This window comes from Molossus molossus, unplaced genomic scaffold (assembly GCF_014108415.1).
Source record: "Molossus molossus isolate mMolMol1 unplaced genomic scaffold, mMolMol1.p scaffold_m16_p_11, whole genome shotgun sequence".
Classification (NCBI taxonomy): Eukaryota; Metazoa; Chordata; class Mammalia; order Chiroptera; family Molossidae; genus Molossus; species Molossus molossus.
In genome coordinates, this window is record NW_023425346.1 from 81,842,962 (window position 1) to 81,860,151 (window position 17,190).

Sequence of the window (17,190 nt, forward strand, 5' to 3'; positions counted from 1 at the left end):
AATTCTATGTGTGCTTTGTGGTTGGGTTTTTTGTTTGTTTGTTTTGTTTTGTTTTTACAGATAAGAAAACTGAGGCACAAAGGAGGTGAAATAACCTGACCAAGATCCAAAGTCTTTGGCTGAGATGTGAACCTAGGTCCAAGTTCAGACCTTGTACACTCAGTTGAAGAAATAAAACTCTTCTCCGTTCTTTCTTCCTTTTCCAATTGATATTAGTGTCCAGTGAGGCCTGCTCCTTCCAAATGTATTCAGTGGCATTTGCTTGCGAGAGCCACCGCCAGCGAACACTACCCTCATTGTCCCCGGCATAATGCAAAGTCACCGCGGCCCTGGGCAGCGGAGGCAGCCAGTTCCTTTTCAGTTTCATGAACTAACCTTGGGGGAGGCTGGGATGGGAAACACTAGGACTCCAGTTCTCCCCACCAGCAGCCAGCCCGCCTGTGGATAGAGGTGGAATGTGACCGGGACCCGTCTCAGAAGGCTCACCTCTGGATGAGGTAGGCCCTGAAAGGTGATCTTGGAAATTTCAAGTACACCAATGAAAATGAGAGTGGAGGAGGGACCTTGGTGACAATTTTTAGGAAAGTGGGCAGGAAATTGGTGGCCAAAGCTTCCCCCCAAATCAAAGAAAGTGGCTTTAGAAAGAAGTGGATCGTTACATATGAAGAAATGCTCAACATCACTAATCATCAGAGCGATGCAAATTAAAACAACAATGAGAATGGCTGCCATCAACAAATCATCAAACAACAAGTGTTGGCGAGGGTGTGGAGAAAAGGGGACTCTAGTACACTGCTGGTGGGAATGCAGACTGGTGCAGCCGCTATGGAAAACAATATGGTGCTACCTCAAAAAATTAAAAATTGAACTTCCATTTGACCCAGTGATCCCAGTGCTGGGAATATACCCTAAGAAGCCTGAAACACCAATCAGGAAGAATATATGTACCCCCATGTTCATAGCAGCACTATTTACAATAGCTAAGATCTGGAAACAGCCCAAGTGTCCATCAGTAGACGAATGGATAAAAAAGCAGTGGTACATATACACAATGGAGTACTATGCAGCTGTAAGAAAGAAAGATCTCTTATCCTTTGAGACGACATGGAGGGACCTGGAAAGTATTATCCTAAGTGAAAGAAGCCAAGCAGAAAAAGACAAATACCACATGATCTCACTTATATACGGAATATAATGAACATAACAGTCTGAGGAATACAGTAGACCCAGACACATGGAAGTAGGGCACAGACTGACATCCCTCAGAAGAGGGGATGGGGGAGTGGGGGGGGGGAACAGATAAACCACAGAACTTATATGCATGTTTGCATGACCAATGGACATGGACAACTAAGCCGGGGACGGGTGGAGGTGGGGTGGGGTGGGGGGTGCCAATGGGGTAAAAAGGTAAAACATCTGTAACAAAAAAATAAATAAAAATTCATATATATATATAAAAGATTTATAGCACAGAGGAAATAAAAAAAGTAGAAATAAAAAAATAAAAATAAAGAAAGAAGTGGAGTCTCCGCCGGGTTCCTGTTGCGTCCTCATCCGACTACCCGAGTTATCTTCGGGGAACTGCAGCGGCTGCTTCCCCCTGGCTAAGTGGGGATTCCAACTGCTGGCCAATTAGAATACCCCTGAACCGCCCGTAAAATGTTTCACTGGCTTTATTGGTTCCATAAAACAAGGGAAAGTAATCAGACACAATCCAGAGCCTTGTCGAGATGGCCGTCTCTTTATGAAATTGATGGAAGGGGGCTGAGGGGCCTCTGATGCTCCCCCGCCTCCAGTGCGCTGCCTTCAGCTACTGAACAGCCAGCTCACCACACAGACCTGAGCATAATTATCCTTCTTCCCAAACACCTGAGCTGTAGCCGTTGATCTGTGGCCCTGGGTCTGTGTCACTTTGCTTTTTCTGAGCCTCAGTTTCCTCATTTGTCAGTTTCAGGGGCTACCCCTTTCATACCAGTCTCAGGCATAGGTATAATTGAAGATCTTAGAGAGTGGCCTACCACTTAGGAATGCAAGGGACCGGCTTCCCCCTTTCCTCCCTCCCGCAATCCACTCCGGGGCTGGTTTCCTTTCAGTGTGTCAAGCCTCAGCATAAATTATCTTTGCTCCCATCAACTCCCTATCGGAAGTGCTGCGTGCGCGTATTTGCGAATGCACGTGTCCAGCATGTCTGTTTCCTTGTCATTCTTTCTTTGTTCTTTCCCAAGGCTTCCCTGAGAGTAGCAAACGGGATGGAATGTCCTTGACCAGCTCCTCCCCCACACCAGCACGAGGATGGACCACCTACCACCACCCCCTTCACCCATCCCCCCTCCCCCTCCTCATCAGAGCAATGGAAGAAATGAAAGCCCAGGAAGAGTGATTCGATTATTTGCCTGACCTTTGCGAGTGCCGGAAAGTGGGCAGATCCACGTGCTTTCCCCCAACGCCCCTTTGGGGCTTTTCTGAACCTGTCCCCAAAGGAGCACTGCTGCTGCTCCTTGGAATCAGCCAGGGAGAGGTTGCAGTTGGTTCAAAACCTAGCGGATGGACCCTCCCCCACCAGCCACCGCAAGCCTGCCTTTATCCCGCATCGTGTTCATTACAAACAACAATTACTGACAGTAATTAGCTGCTCGGGATAACAAGGACGTTATCTGTGCTCTGCTTTACAGCAAAGGTGCATGAGCAAACCTTATTGTGCTCACACAATAAAGTACATTTGAAAATCCCCTTTAGAATCCTGGAAAACATGATCCTCACCACTTCCTTGTATGTAGAACGAATTTCCCTCTCTATTAGGTCGGGGTTTCTTTTTGAGTAGAATACAAAAGGTTGGAGAGAAAACTTGTGTTTAAAACACTGTCACTTTGTCCATAATTTTCGACAGTCTTATTGCTGGATTAGAATTTGTTGACCATACACCGGCTCTTTAGTATGCATTTCTTGGGTTATAAGGATTCATGTGGCCTTCAAGTTGTCAATATTGAGGCAAAAGTAATAATCAAAAATGAAGCTAGAAAGGAAAAGGTTGAGAAATTAAGACTAAATCACCGGAGAGGTTGGAAAGCCAACTTACCAAAATAGCAGTATCAAAAAAAAAAAAAAAATTTGAAAAACAAATTCACCACGAAACAGTTTCTACTGCTCCATTTATTTCAACTAGTGTGGTATTAATAGAACGCCTAACAGCAGGGAGTTGGAAAATAAATGTATTCTCACTCACAGGGGAATGACTAAATGACTCACAAATGCAAAAATAAATAAATGGCTCCCTATGAAAATATGAAACTATATTACCCGGACTGAAACAACTAAGCTTTTTAACTGTAACCTAACATGTTAAATTCAATCAGTTTTATTTGAGGCCATAGATAGATCGAGCGATCAATCTCCATTATCCTGGGCTTTTTTTCATCTTCACGGTGCTATTTTTCTTCCTCCAAGACATTTCAGTTCATTTCCTTGAGCCTTCTTCAGTTTAATGGCTGATTTTCAGGGGGGAACAAATCCCCCCTTCCTAGAGGAAATGGGAAAAATAGAGCAATGAAAAAAATGTAAGAAGAGCATATCTTAATTCTATGTAGTAAAGAAAAGGAAGGAGAACACCATGTGAGAAAAAGATAATAGGTAGGTAGATAAAGAACGTGTGTTATAGCTTGTTTCAAATGCTATGTTAAATGTTAACAGGTGCTGCCTCCTGACACTATAAAAAGATCAACTTTTTGTCTCCTTTGTAATTTGTGAACAGGTAGGCCCAGAGGACTTAAATGAGGTCATGCCAATTAACTCACGATTCCTGCAATCAGAGTGATAATGGCATCCTTAGCAACCGGCCCATCACTATGGCACCTGCCTGCTGCTATAAAAACCCTTTTCATCCACGCTAGTTTGAGGTTAGGTGGCAAAAGCTGTGATCCTGAAATCCAGACTGGGAACTGATGTTACCCACCCCTCCTCCATCTCACCCGGGGCATGAAATCTTTTCTCTCTCAGAAAAGGGGCATTAAAAACAAAATTTTCACTGTCTCCAAAAGCAGAGGACTGGGGCTTTTCCCAAACACAGAACAAATGATCAGATGGCTCCTTGGAGCCATCTCCTACTAGAAGAAGCTAATGAACTTCATCTTTCAACTTTATCCACCCAATTATACTGTACGGACTCAAAACTACTTGTTACTGGGCTGCCTTTATCAATAAAAATGTTATCAGTCATTTCACAGGAAACAATTGATACTGCGATCACAGCTCAACCAGAAACATTAGTACTATCTCAGGGTTTCTTCCACAGAGTAGTTTAGAAATGTTTAGTTCTCTGGAGATTGACTGAATACATATAGCAAACAGAAGGAGGGAGATCAGGAATAGTCACAAAACATACTGAGTGGGCAAATTTATCTCAACAACCTTCTCCAGCTGTAGGCATTTTAGTTTGAACCACATTTATTATACTGTCTCTCCTATATGCCCCTTGTTATATTGGGCACTTTGGGAAATCCATAAAAATCAAAGACACTTGAGTGTGTCCTTATTTCAAGGAACTTAAAATCTGTTTGGAAAGCCCTGGCCAGTTTGGCTCAGCGGTTAGAGCGTCGGCCTGCGGTCTGGAGAGACCCGGGTTCGGTTCCCGCTAAGGGCACGTACTTCGGTTGCAGTTTGTCCCCGGCCCTGGTTGGTCGTGCGGGTGGCAGCCACTCGATGTGTCCCTTCACGTCGATGTTTCTCTCTCTCTCTCCCTTCCTCTCTCTCCCTCCCACTCTATCTGTACAAAAAATGGAAAAATATCCTCGGGTGAGGATAAAAAAAAAAAAAAAAAATCTGTTTGGAAAGAATGAGAGAGGCAGCTAAATAACAGCAACAACAAAAATATCTAGTTGAGAAGTGTTTACGGTGTAAGAGCTTCATGGTCCTAAGACTTCCTTAAATGACCTCTGACAGTATAAATAATAAAATAAAAAGAGGGGAGGGAAGCAGGGAGGAAAGAATAACGTGGAGATAACCAAAAGAAGGAGCACCCAGTCTGAGAAGCAATCGGAGACTGAAAAACAACTAAACATACCAGGAGAGTAAAGAGAGTGTGGTTGAATAAAACTCAGCGCCTTTGCACTTGTTGATCCCCTAAGTGGAATACTCTTTACTCAAATTTTCACATGACTCGTTTATTTTCACTTTTATATGAAAATATCTTGCCTTATACACATACACACTGGAACCAGAGATGCTTCTCATTCTAAAATAGTGCTAGCACAAGGTAGGTTCTCAACAAATCTGTTGAATGAATGAATGAATGAATGAATGAATGAGAAGAGTTAGTTGCAGGGGATGGAAATTGCACATTGGAGAAGACAGTGTCTGATAAGAGCATCTGGCTCCTACTGAAGTAGGATCTGTGTTCTCAGACAGATCCCCTAAGCATCGATGACAGTGTCAGGTAGACCTGTGACTTCAGAGATGATTTGCAGAGCTGACGTTATCTGTAATGTCAGCAGTTACCACATATTTCTCATTGGAGGATATCAATTCTCCGTTTTCCTAATTGATTCCAGTAATAGGAGTACCCTGAGTGCTGTATACAGCTCACTGATTGCTGGGCAAACATTATTGAAGTGTCAATATTTGCTCTTTTTTCTAGAGCTTCATTTTCAAAAAGACTACAATTCATTTGGGGACACTTCTCTTATATTTTATGCATGGGGAGAGCTGATACAAACGAAATCCTCATTTTATTATTCTTTATCCCTGCTCTGGTCACAGGGATGGCTTGACTTACCAGCCACCATGACTATGCTTGGGCAGCTCTAGAAATGTTCCCAGTGGATGCTCCTGTTGGAGACTGCTGCACAGTGCTATTCCCACCTCTTCTGATGAGCCTGCAGTTTCAAAGCAGAGACTCTAACATGGCTGGGACCACTGATGGTCGGGGTTCTTGATTCTTCTCATCCGGACTACATTAGGAATAGTAGCTGGCTTTCTCGCTGACCTCGTGGTCTGACCTTGGGTTAGCCTGAACCATGCTTCCGCTAAAAGTTCAGACATGGAACAACACGGAATCATTCTGCTATCGTGTGACTGCATCATTGCAAGACTAAATACATGCAACATACTTTGGAACATACTCTTCCATTGTGGCAAATAAATCTGTGGTCCCCCCCTTTTTTTTTTTGGCTTGTTTGTTTTGCCTTAGAGAAGCTAGAGACTTGGCCTTGGTAGAGACAGTGGCCTTGAGGCTAGGTCCCTATAACTCATATGGAGGTGATTTTTCCTACACTTATTTCCAGGTGCAAATAGAGCCATACTCCAGCACTTTCTGTCTTCTGGGAAATTCCTGCAGCTTGCTTCTCCTGGATCATGTGCCTGCCACCTCATTAAATTAGTGTGTTGTATTCTAGCCCTGAGAAATCCCATTTTTCAGGGTGTGTTTTTTTTCCACTGCCACAGGGTGGGAATTCCAGACTTGGAATCACACCAGACCAAATCATTATCACATACGTGGGCGTTTAGAAGCTGTTTTGACCAGGGCCTTTGACCCTGGTTTCCCTGGACCTTTGTGCACTTCAATTACTTGAGACCTAAGTTGAAGATTTTAATAATAGCTCTGTTCCTTCCAGCCATGTTAATGATAATCGAAGTGCTTCTGAAAATGAAAACAACCTGTGACGATCCTGAGATATGATCTGGTGTGATGTGCCAGGCAGTAATATTTCTGATTAGTCATCACCGGGCCACCTAGACTTTCAGTTTACTTATAATTGTGTTTCAGATAGTGCTATTCCCAGTTAGGCAGATGATCATTGTAATTTCTGGTAATGAAATGGCTAGGGAGCCCATTCTGTGCTGGGAAGAGAGCCAGAGCCTGGCACTTTATAAGAAACAAGTGTTATGGTCTAGGACAGAGAGATGAAGCCAAGGTGCTAGTTGGACATTTACAGCATGTATCAGATTGAGTCTTTATCTAGTGCCCTCTCTCATATTTAAGATTGATACATTTTCAAAGGGACATCCCTCAGCTTAAAAGCAATTCTGCAGAAAGCAAAGACACTAACAATTTTTCTCTCCCCTTTGCACTCTTTACTGCGCCAAGGAATCACCATTGGCCTTTCACGATGGCAAAGTCATTTTCTCACCATGGTAAATAGTGGTTTGATCAACCAGCATCAATAAATAATAATGGAGCTTTTTTTGGGTAGAAATTATTGAAATGGCTGTGGATAACAGCTCTCTAGATGAGAGGGAAAATAAGAAATTATAGAAAGCTTCCCAAAAGGTGTGGGCTTGTCAGCTCTCCTCCTTTTCTGTGTTTCTTTTTTTTTGGGGGGGAGGGGAGTATATGCTCCAACTGCTGAGCCAGGGCGTGTGTTTCTAACATCTTATGCCTGAGGTACAGGTACGTTCATAACAAAATAATCACCTGGCTTCAAACTTCTTCATCTTTAGATATTACAGCTAAAATCTGAAACCCGGAACCTCAGTGGCTTCTTTCCAATATATCAAGCAGTTTCTTACTCAATCTCATAGGTATGAAGAGTTCGTCTTCCTCCAAGGCTGGAGTCCATCTCTGTCAATCCTGTAACCATTAATGACTGCACACTTCGTTTCCAGACAGCCTCTTTGGTCAACAGGCTGCTGGTCAGGATCCATCAATGTGGGATGGGGGCGGGGAGAGTGGCAGGAGGCAGGGCAAACCCAGGTAGTTCTCTCTGCTTCAGGTGCCAGTTTCCAACAGTGATTGGATTCCTCTGTGATTTAAGCCCCTCCCTTGGAGGTCCCAGCTCTTACCAGGTAGTCCTTGGCTTCTGGTGTCTATAACATCACCTTTTCCCTTTTTCCCTTCAGTCTGAGGCAGCAGCCTCTTGCTGGTGTTAATCTCTGGGTTGCTTCAATATCTGCAGTTTGACTTCTTATCCTTCTACCATGGACACAATCAGTTCTTGTATTTAATTTCCTCTGTTTAAAATCCTTAGAATGGTTTCTGTTTTTCAGACTTGACCCTTATATCACAACCCATTCTGTTTTTGTTTTTTATTGCGATTCTTCATTAGATACAGATACAGATACAGATTATACCCTTGTGAAGACTTCAGGTCATCTCACCAATAATTGAAATTAATATACAACCACAGCAATTACAAAGCATCTCTCACTGCTCACCAGTGTGTGGTGTCTCACACGCAGCCAGCACTAGATTAAACCCGTCCCTCCCAGAGCTCATCCAGCGTTCTCAGAGCACTGAGGTAAGGAGTACTATTATCCCCGTTTTCTAGATAAGAACACTGAGGCTGAGTTTCAGCGACTTGATCAAGGTCACGCAGATAACAAGTATCAAGACATCGATTTGAAAGTATGTTCATTTCCAGCTCTTTTTTTAAACCCTCCAAGAATGGTGACAACCAATGAATGCCACATTGAGAAGGCGCAGCAATCCCAAGTGTACTCACGAAAGGTTCCCAGCATTGTCTTTGAATAATACTGCCCACTTCCTGCCTTAACCTTTTGGGGTTATTCCTTCTGTTTAGAAGCATTCGAATGGATATTTTCAATGTGTCAAGGACACGGGGGAGAGAACAAACGCCCAAAGCTGAGGGCGACTATTAATCTCCCTCGGGGTGCTGGAGAGATGAGAACACCTTCCACTGAGGGAGGGCGGCCTGAGCGCCTGCTGGATGCCTGCATCCGAGCGCCCTGCAGGTCTGGGCTGCCGGGACAGCTGCTGCCCCTAGAGCCAAGGCACTGGCCCTGCTCTTCCCTTACCTAAGAGCTGGGAGATGAGCTGCAGAGAAAAGTTAGTAAGAGTGAAGGAAGACACAGCCCTGAGTGAGGAGGGGAGGCGTCTGAAAACAAGGGCGATTGTCTAGACACATCCCTTACTGTTGGCTTCTTCCTTCCCTTCTCTTCCTATTTTTTTCTAAACTTTGCTTTCAGACTAATTTGCCTAAGCATTCCTTTCTGTCTTTCCTCTTCCATGTCTAAATATGGGGGCGGGGGCAGTAGGGAATAAGAACCGAATACTTTGGGGACCGAGTGATAAAAATAACAGCCCAGTTTCAGCTCTGAATCATCTCAGGAACATGAGAAGCATGTGGAGGGGGAGCGCCACGGAGGGGGAGCCGGGCGGGCAGGGGCTCCGACTCGCACCCTGAATTGGAACGTGATTTATTGCAGAAATCAAGTTCACGCTCCTCTCAGAGTTTGGTTTTGGGCAAAAGCAATGACAATCTGCCAAGTATGAAGTCCAAAACGGTCACCCAGAGTATGGGCATACCACCTTTCTCCCTCCGGCCTCGGAGAGAACCTGCAAGCCCACTGCTCGCTTTGAAGGGTATAAACATCGGTTCTTTCAGTCCATGGGTGTGTGAAGTAATAAGAACAGTCAATTTTATTATCTAGGGGCAGTCTGTGGTTGAGGAAAATCCTTCGGTTTTCCTTTCTTCCACTTGCTATTTGCCGTGAACTCCCCGAAGAGGGAGGCAATGGGAAAGATCCGAGACAACCAGCAGATTGGTCCACTTCGTCGCTTGCTTCTAAGCAGCACTGGTGTTGCTTGTTTAGCTGTCCTTTTTCCTTTCTTGGTTTTGAGTGCACAAAAGTTGTTTTTTTAATATCAAAAAATCAGGAGATATAGGTGACCCTTCCAATACATTCTGGTTTGGAGCTCTGTTATCAGTCACCATATTTTCAATTTAACTGTGTGAAGAAAAAAAAAAGGGTGGGGGACGATGTTCTTGTTTACCTCCTTGCGCAAACTGGGCAGTGTTACATGTGTATTAACGCCTGAGCGGCAACGTGCTCATCTTTTTATACCCAAAGCCAACAAATGTCACAATGATTTAACACTGCAGTCCTGAGAGCCATTGAAAAGACAGTTTTTATGCAGAGGTGGCATTTTAATATAAATAAAAGGATGGTGTGAAATGAAAAGAGCAAACCAAATCTGAAAATAAATCCTACAAAAGATAAGTGCTTGTTATCTTAATTATTATTAAAAATAGAAAGGACGCTAGCAGATGAAGATAGCCGGCACCCTCTGTGTGGACTGAGGGGTAACAGTGATGTCCACGTCCAGAGGTTTACCTCCGCAGCCGTGATCACTGCTGTATTCTGGACCGACAAGAGGAGACCCGGGTTGATACAAATGGGCTTTTTAAGTTTTACTTCCGAGTTTATGAATAACTGGCTCCCCAGGTGGCAATTATTCTGCCTCCTCCAAACAGTCTTCCCTACCCGCTTCTACCCCTGAAAGCATAAGCCCTTACAAAAGAAAAGCCCCCCTGGGTCCTCCCGTGCTCTTCCTCGGAATTGCAAGTCTGGCCTTGATGGACTTAGAGCATGGAGGATGGAAATAGGAAGAGAAAGGCTACCTTTAGCAGAAAACCTGTTCAGACTAAGGTGACCCTCCAACGTGACCTGAAATTAAAACCTATTTCCTGGCCCTGGCCAAGTGGCTTGGTTGGTTAGTGTTGTCCCGGTAGGCCAAAGTTGCCGGTTCGATCCCTGGTCAGGGCATATACAAGAAGCAAGCAGTGAATGAGTAAAAAAGTGGAACAACAAATCTCTCTCCTTAAAAAAAAAAAAAAAAAATTAAAAACAAAAACAAAATAAAACCTATTTCCCTGCTCTGTGAGCCTATCAATAAAAGAACAAAGAACAAAGGGCATATGCTCCCTGGAGCCAGTTGGGACCTGCAGGGGTGCATGATGGGCGCATGCGAATGCGTCTCAGGCAAGAAGGATCTACTGCCCCTTGGGAAGTGCAGGTGGGCTAGCTTCAGGGTCCCTGCAGAGGTACTGTCTATAGGGTGCCTTCACCCAAACATCTCTTCCCAAGGGTGCCAGAAACCCTCTGTAGATTGATTCATAACATTGGGGTAAAGCAATGGGCCATATGTGTACTTTGGAACATCATAGGAAGATAGGATTTCAGAAAGATGGGAATAAATATTTCTTCTTCCCCCAAAAACTTTTTTCCTCTTTTAAAAATTTACCATCATAGGGAAAGCTGTCATAATCGGTGACAAATATGCTAGTGAGAATTCGTTTCTTCAAATTACATCTCTATAAGCACATTTTTATGAAATAACATATAAAGGTCACTTTTTGAAGATGCTAGCAATCTATTGGGGGAAGTTTGGGGATGAATGTAAAGATTACTAAGACACAGGGCAGCACATTCATGCCAAATGACTTGAGGAAGTGAGAAATATTCCAACAATTCAGAGCAAGGCGAATCATGGAAAGCTTCCAGGAGGAGGAGGCACTTGAGTTGGAAGGGAAGATAAAACAGAAGTGGAGAAATGTACCAATTGTCCAATATGTTGCAACCTTTACCATTTGAAGACTTTTTTGAGGAAATAATAGCATTTGCGCTAATACTTCTGAAAAGTGCATCGAAATGTACTGGCACTCTCTGGCTCATGCCGCCAGGATTGCACCCTGGGCTCTCACGGGTCCTTCTGCCTCAGTCCTGCACTCCTCCCATCTATTCTAAAAGAGCAGCAGAAGGATCTAAAACCCTACTAGGAGCCTAATGTTACTCCACTATTTAAAAGTCTTCATGGCTCCTTATTGGTTTTAGGAGAAAATCCAAACCCACAAACAGTTTTCAAGTCCATGTTCATACCGCTATCCCCAACTCTCTTTTCCCAACACTGAATTTCAGCCATGTTTTCTCTCCTTCCAGCCTAGAATAATAAACTCTCCCACCTGGTTAACTCCTATGCATCGGGCCTTGCCCTAAAGATCATTTCTTCCAGAAACCTAATATGTCCCTCTAGACTAGAACCCTTCCTACATGTCAGCACTTTTCTGAACCCTGTGGATACACTGCTGACAAATTAGTCATGGTCTCTGCCCCCCATAGAGCTCCCCATTCTAGGAGAAAACACAAAAACAGCAAACAGACACATAAAATATACATGATCATTCCAGGTGGCATTAAGGACAGTGAAGAAAAATGACGGATGGTGGGCCAGGGACCCAGGAGGGCAACGAGGGATCAGTGAGTAAGGTATAGTTGAGTCCTCTTAAGTGGAGTGGTCAGGGGAGTTTGGAGCCCCTCCCACATGTTTCTCTTGTATCCTGCAAGTATAATCCAACGTGGTAAGACCCATTTATTCGTCTATATTCCCTACAAGATTATAAATGCAGAGCAAGGTCTATCATGTTCCTTTTTTCCACCTTGCTTAACATGTCTGGAATATAAGGCTTAACAAATATTGCTTGAGTTAGAAGACCATTATGACTGCCCAGTTAGAGCTTATAAGGGCCGGAGCTAAGGTAGTGGTACCATATATAAGCAGTGATATTGTAGAGGATATATCAACAGGACCTGGTGACTAAATGGAAGATAAAAGGACCATTATGACTGCCCAGTTAGAGCTTATAAGGGCCGGAGCTAAGGTAGTGGTACCATATATAAGCAGTGATATTGTAGAGGATATATCAACAGGACCTGGTGACTAAATGGAAGATAAAAGAATAGAAGAAGAAGGAGAAGAAGGAGGAAGAAGAAGAGGAGGAGGAAAAGAAGGAGGAGAAAAAAATGGTTTAGGTTTGAGTGTGGGGAACACTAATAAGTTTGATTTTAGAAAGAATAGTGTGACCTTTCAAAAAAAATGTTCAGCTGAAAATGTCTCAAAGGAAGTTGGAAAAACTAACCAGGAGTTTAGGATAAAGTTGGGAATGTGATTTGTTTACATTGGGTGGGTAAAATTGATTAGAGAGAGGAGACAGAGAACAAATGGGCAGAATCTTTTGAAATCACTAATTTTAAAACCTAGCAAGAAGAATTGACTTTGGAAGGCAGTGAGGACCCAAGAACCAAGTGTCCCAAATGCAGTGGAGAGGCCCCAAAGGAAGGACTTGGACAGGTCAGGGCATGTGCTGGTGCTGAGGCAAGTGGTGTATTAGAGCACAGGGGCAGGAGAAACCAGACTGCACACTGGCGGTGTGACAAGGATGTGGAGTGAGTAACTGTAGGACCCTCTTCTTCTTCCCCCAAGAGAAATGTTGCTGTGGAAAGCTGAAAGCTATGCCAGTGACCAGAGAGAGTCGTGAAGGAAAGAGAACGCTTGATGGTCTGCGGGAATGAGCTGAGGAGCCTGCAGAGGCTGAGACAGGGAAGGCATGGGAAAGTGTCTGGAGGAGCATTTGGGAGGGGATGGTATGAAGAACATGCAAGTCTGGCAACAGAGGGACTCTGCACACGAGACATCAGTGAAGGCAGACATCGCCCACTGCCTAGACGTCGAGGTGGGAAGGGGGAAGGTGCCATCCAAGGAGCAGGTGGCAGAGATGTGACCCTTCAGGGTGTATACTTTCGAGTTCTCCCATCACCCTCTTATTCTCATTTCATTGGGAGGTTTCTGTTCACGTATCTAATCTCACTTCTCCAGGTTGATGTATTTCTTGGTCACCAAATTATCAGAATTGTGTCCAAAGTCAAGGACTTGGGGTCTGAATGGTGCTCATATACCCTTAAAAAATAATGATAATGATGTGAAAGGCAATACGCTGGCTGAAAGAGAGAAGAGCCATATTTCACACTTGTAATATGTTAATATGAAGCCCTATTCTGGAAAACAGACGGCTTCTCTTGAATTGTAGACTCTCTGGGACCAGGATTCCTAGGATAGAAAGGAAAATCTATTTTCTGCCTGCAGCATAGAGCCTGAAACATAGTAAGAGCTTAGCAGATGTTAGCTGCTCTTATTAATATTATCATTAACAATTCTCCCCTGGGGGGAAGTAGTCAGCCTAGAAACGGTATGACCAAGGGGTCATTGATCATGACAGCCGAACCCAGCACTTTTATGGCAGGACTTTCATGAGAAGGGGAGGGGGTGGGGATGGTGAGGAAGAGGAGGCAGGAAGACAAGGGCCTGGGTTTCCCACTAATGAAGAGGGTCAAATTTATACTTTAATCATCTCACCAAATGAGGTGCTCTTTTCAGTCTCAGTTACTGTGACAGGACTGAAAGTAGCCATTCATCATACAACCTTAAACTTGTGTTCTATTTTTGGATCAGACTGCCTATGGTTCCCCAAGAATGAATATTTTTCATAAATCTTTAATTATCTTGCAAAATTCAACTGCATTGTAATTTTATATGAAGTGTTGTTAGGTTAAATGTAAACACAAATTATGGGATTCAAATGTATTATTTAAATGATTTAAAGCCTTGTTTCCCTCTCTCTCTCTCTCTCTCTCTCTCTCTCTCTCTCTCTCTCTTCTTTTCTTTTCTTTCTTTTTATTACATAGAAGCCCCAAAACATTGGAAATGAGGCTGAGAGGTCCTTGCTAGAGATTACCCAGTTTAGTGATTGTTAACCGAAGGAACACATCTGAGTCACTGGTGGAATTTCTGGAAAAACAATGCCTCACCCAACCCAAGAGTCTGATTCAGGAGGTACAAGTGTGTTCAAACCTGCATTCATTCTAAAATGCTCCCCAGTATTATGACCACATTTCTGAGTCATATCCACTGATGGGGTCCAGGTGTCTCTCCTGACCCAGCATCCAGGGCTCCTCCCGTGGTTCACAGCCTGCATGTCATTAACCAACATGTGTCCTAACCCTGAGAGCCTGGGGCCAGGACTTTGCACTCTTTCAGTATTACCAAGCGAGTCCTTTGTTTCTTGTCATCCTTATTAAATCAGAGCCCTGAAGCCGGACACAGTGTGGTGCCTCCTAAAAGTTATGAGTATCTGGCTTCAGAAACAATAAAAGAGCCACTTCTCTCTTGCTTTCTCTCTCATGAAATCTGGTTTGGGAGGCATATGTCCCTAAACCTGAATTACTGATTCATTAAGAAGCTTGCTTTCTGAACAGGACTTCAGTCCCTGCACCACTGGGCATGGAAAAGCGGTGACTCCTCACTTTCTCAGAATCCTGGAACTCTGCATCTTGCCCTGGGGGCACTCCTCTGAAGAGGGACTGAGTCACATGTTCCGGCTCCTCCCCTCCAGGACTCACAGGACTCTGGGACAGCTGGCCTCTGGTGCTCCAGGAAAGGACTGAGCATTTGTCGATGTGTCTTAGGCTCCTGAGGGACGGCACAGGACACAGATGCTGCCTGGAGTAGAATCGACCATGTGTCATCTTTGTGCTTCCAGAGGGTCACGGCACATTAGCATTGGTCTTGGTGCCTCTCAGAGGGACAGGGCATCAGTCTCCAGATTTCATTCAAATTCTGGACTTAATGTCTGCACATCTGACACTAAATCATATCCTGTCTCTTGAAATCGATGATCTTGTCTTCTGTTGCTGTATAACTTTATATGAGTGTATCTCATCTCCCCAGTTAGATTGTAGGTTCCTCGGGCAGGAGCTATAAGTGGTTCATCTTTGCGTCCCCACAGTTTGGGTTCACTGATTTCAGATCAAATAAGCAAAAGAGTTCAGGAAAGTAGCCCCAATCTAATTTACTGGTGCTATCCATATTAAGTCACAGCCAAAGGTGGGATCCTTAGGCCTTGTCCCTAACTGGCAGAAATATGAAGAGCAGTAAAGCAGATCACTGAATACAGCCCTGTGTTAAGGGTGACACTCTACAAATACATGGATTGGGCTTTGTCCATTATTGGGGAATCACCTATGGACATCACCATTTCAAGTTCCTGAAGTTTCTTGAATATGAAAACATTAAGAAGAAAAATAAAAATGACAGTAAATGGCCAATGAGGTGTATGGCTTTGGATTTTGCTTAGTTGAGGTCATTTTTCTTGTCTAGGTTTAAGCAGATGACATAGTAATTGCTGAGGACCTGAGGAAGTGCACTCTGAAACATAACTGGTAAGAGTGTAAGCTGGAATCACCTGGTCTAAACAGGATTAATACACTTATGTAATCAATCAATTCTACTTCTAGGAATTCAACCTGACAAAATAATATGACATGTGCAAAGACGTACATTAAGAACGTTCATAGCCCTGGCCAGTTTGGCTCAGCGGTTGGAGCGTCGGCCTGTGGTCTAGAGAGACCCGAGTTCGGTTCCCGCTAAGGGCACGTACCTCGGTTGCAGTCTGTCCCCGGCCCTGGTTGGTCGTGCAGGTGGCAGCCACTCGATGTGTCCCTTTCATATCGATGTTTCTCTCTCTTCCACTCTCTCCCTCCCACTCTATCTGAACAAAAAATGGAAAAATGTCCTCAGGTGAGGATAAAAAAAACAAAAAAACAAAAGAACATTCATGAAAATATGAAAATTTTGGAAACAACACAAATGTGTACTAATGGGAGATTTAGTGAGTAATTTATGATATGGCTATACAATGAAATATTATGCAGCTATCAAAAGGTTAAGGAACTTTTTAATGCCATATTTCATCATTTATAAGATACCTTTTAAATTTTTTAACATCTCTGAAATTAAGATGTGTTTTATACTCTACAGAGCCTACAGTTTATAATCTGCAGCATTTTTATTCTTACTGGTACATAATCTTACAATCACAAGTGTCTTTCATTCAATGAAGTATGGTATACTGACATGGAAATATGGCCATTATACATTCAGTTAAAAACGAATACTACAGAACACTACATAGATAAGATCCCTTTATGTTAATATGTATGTTGATTTCTGGAAATGTACCACATTCTTAATAGTGATTGTTTAGGTAGGGTTATAACAGCTTTATCTGTATTTTTTAGGAATAATTTGCAACACTCATGTATTATTAGGAAAAATAAATATTTTCAAATTAATCATTTGCACTGACTTTTTCTTTCCACCCACTATGAGGCCATTACTCTGAGAATTTCGGGACTGACTGCCCACAAAGGAGTTAGGTGAGTAGAATGTTGTTTTTCTCTCCTTCAACCAGTCAACAACATGGTCACAGCCACAAGTGTATGGTTCTCGGCTCTTAATCCAGACAGCCTTTTGTGAAGTGAACTCGCATGGCTGAGCTCCTGTATGAGCTGTATTACGTTTATTCTAACAGAACTGATGCCATGAAGGCAAGGGGAGGTCAGGGAACCACACTTGGTGAGAGAAGAAAGGAGAAAGAGACAAGGTGGTTGTTTGAAGAGAGAAGCTAGACATCCTTATCATGGAAAAATAAGAAACAGGAGAGGAAAAAACAAGGACTTTAGAAGCTAAGTTTGCCATTTATCATCTTCTGACCCAACAGCTATATAGGTTTGGTAAAGGTGCACCCATCAGAGTATCACCTCCACTAGGACTATCAGATTGAACAG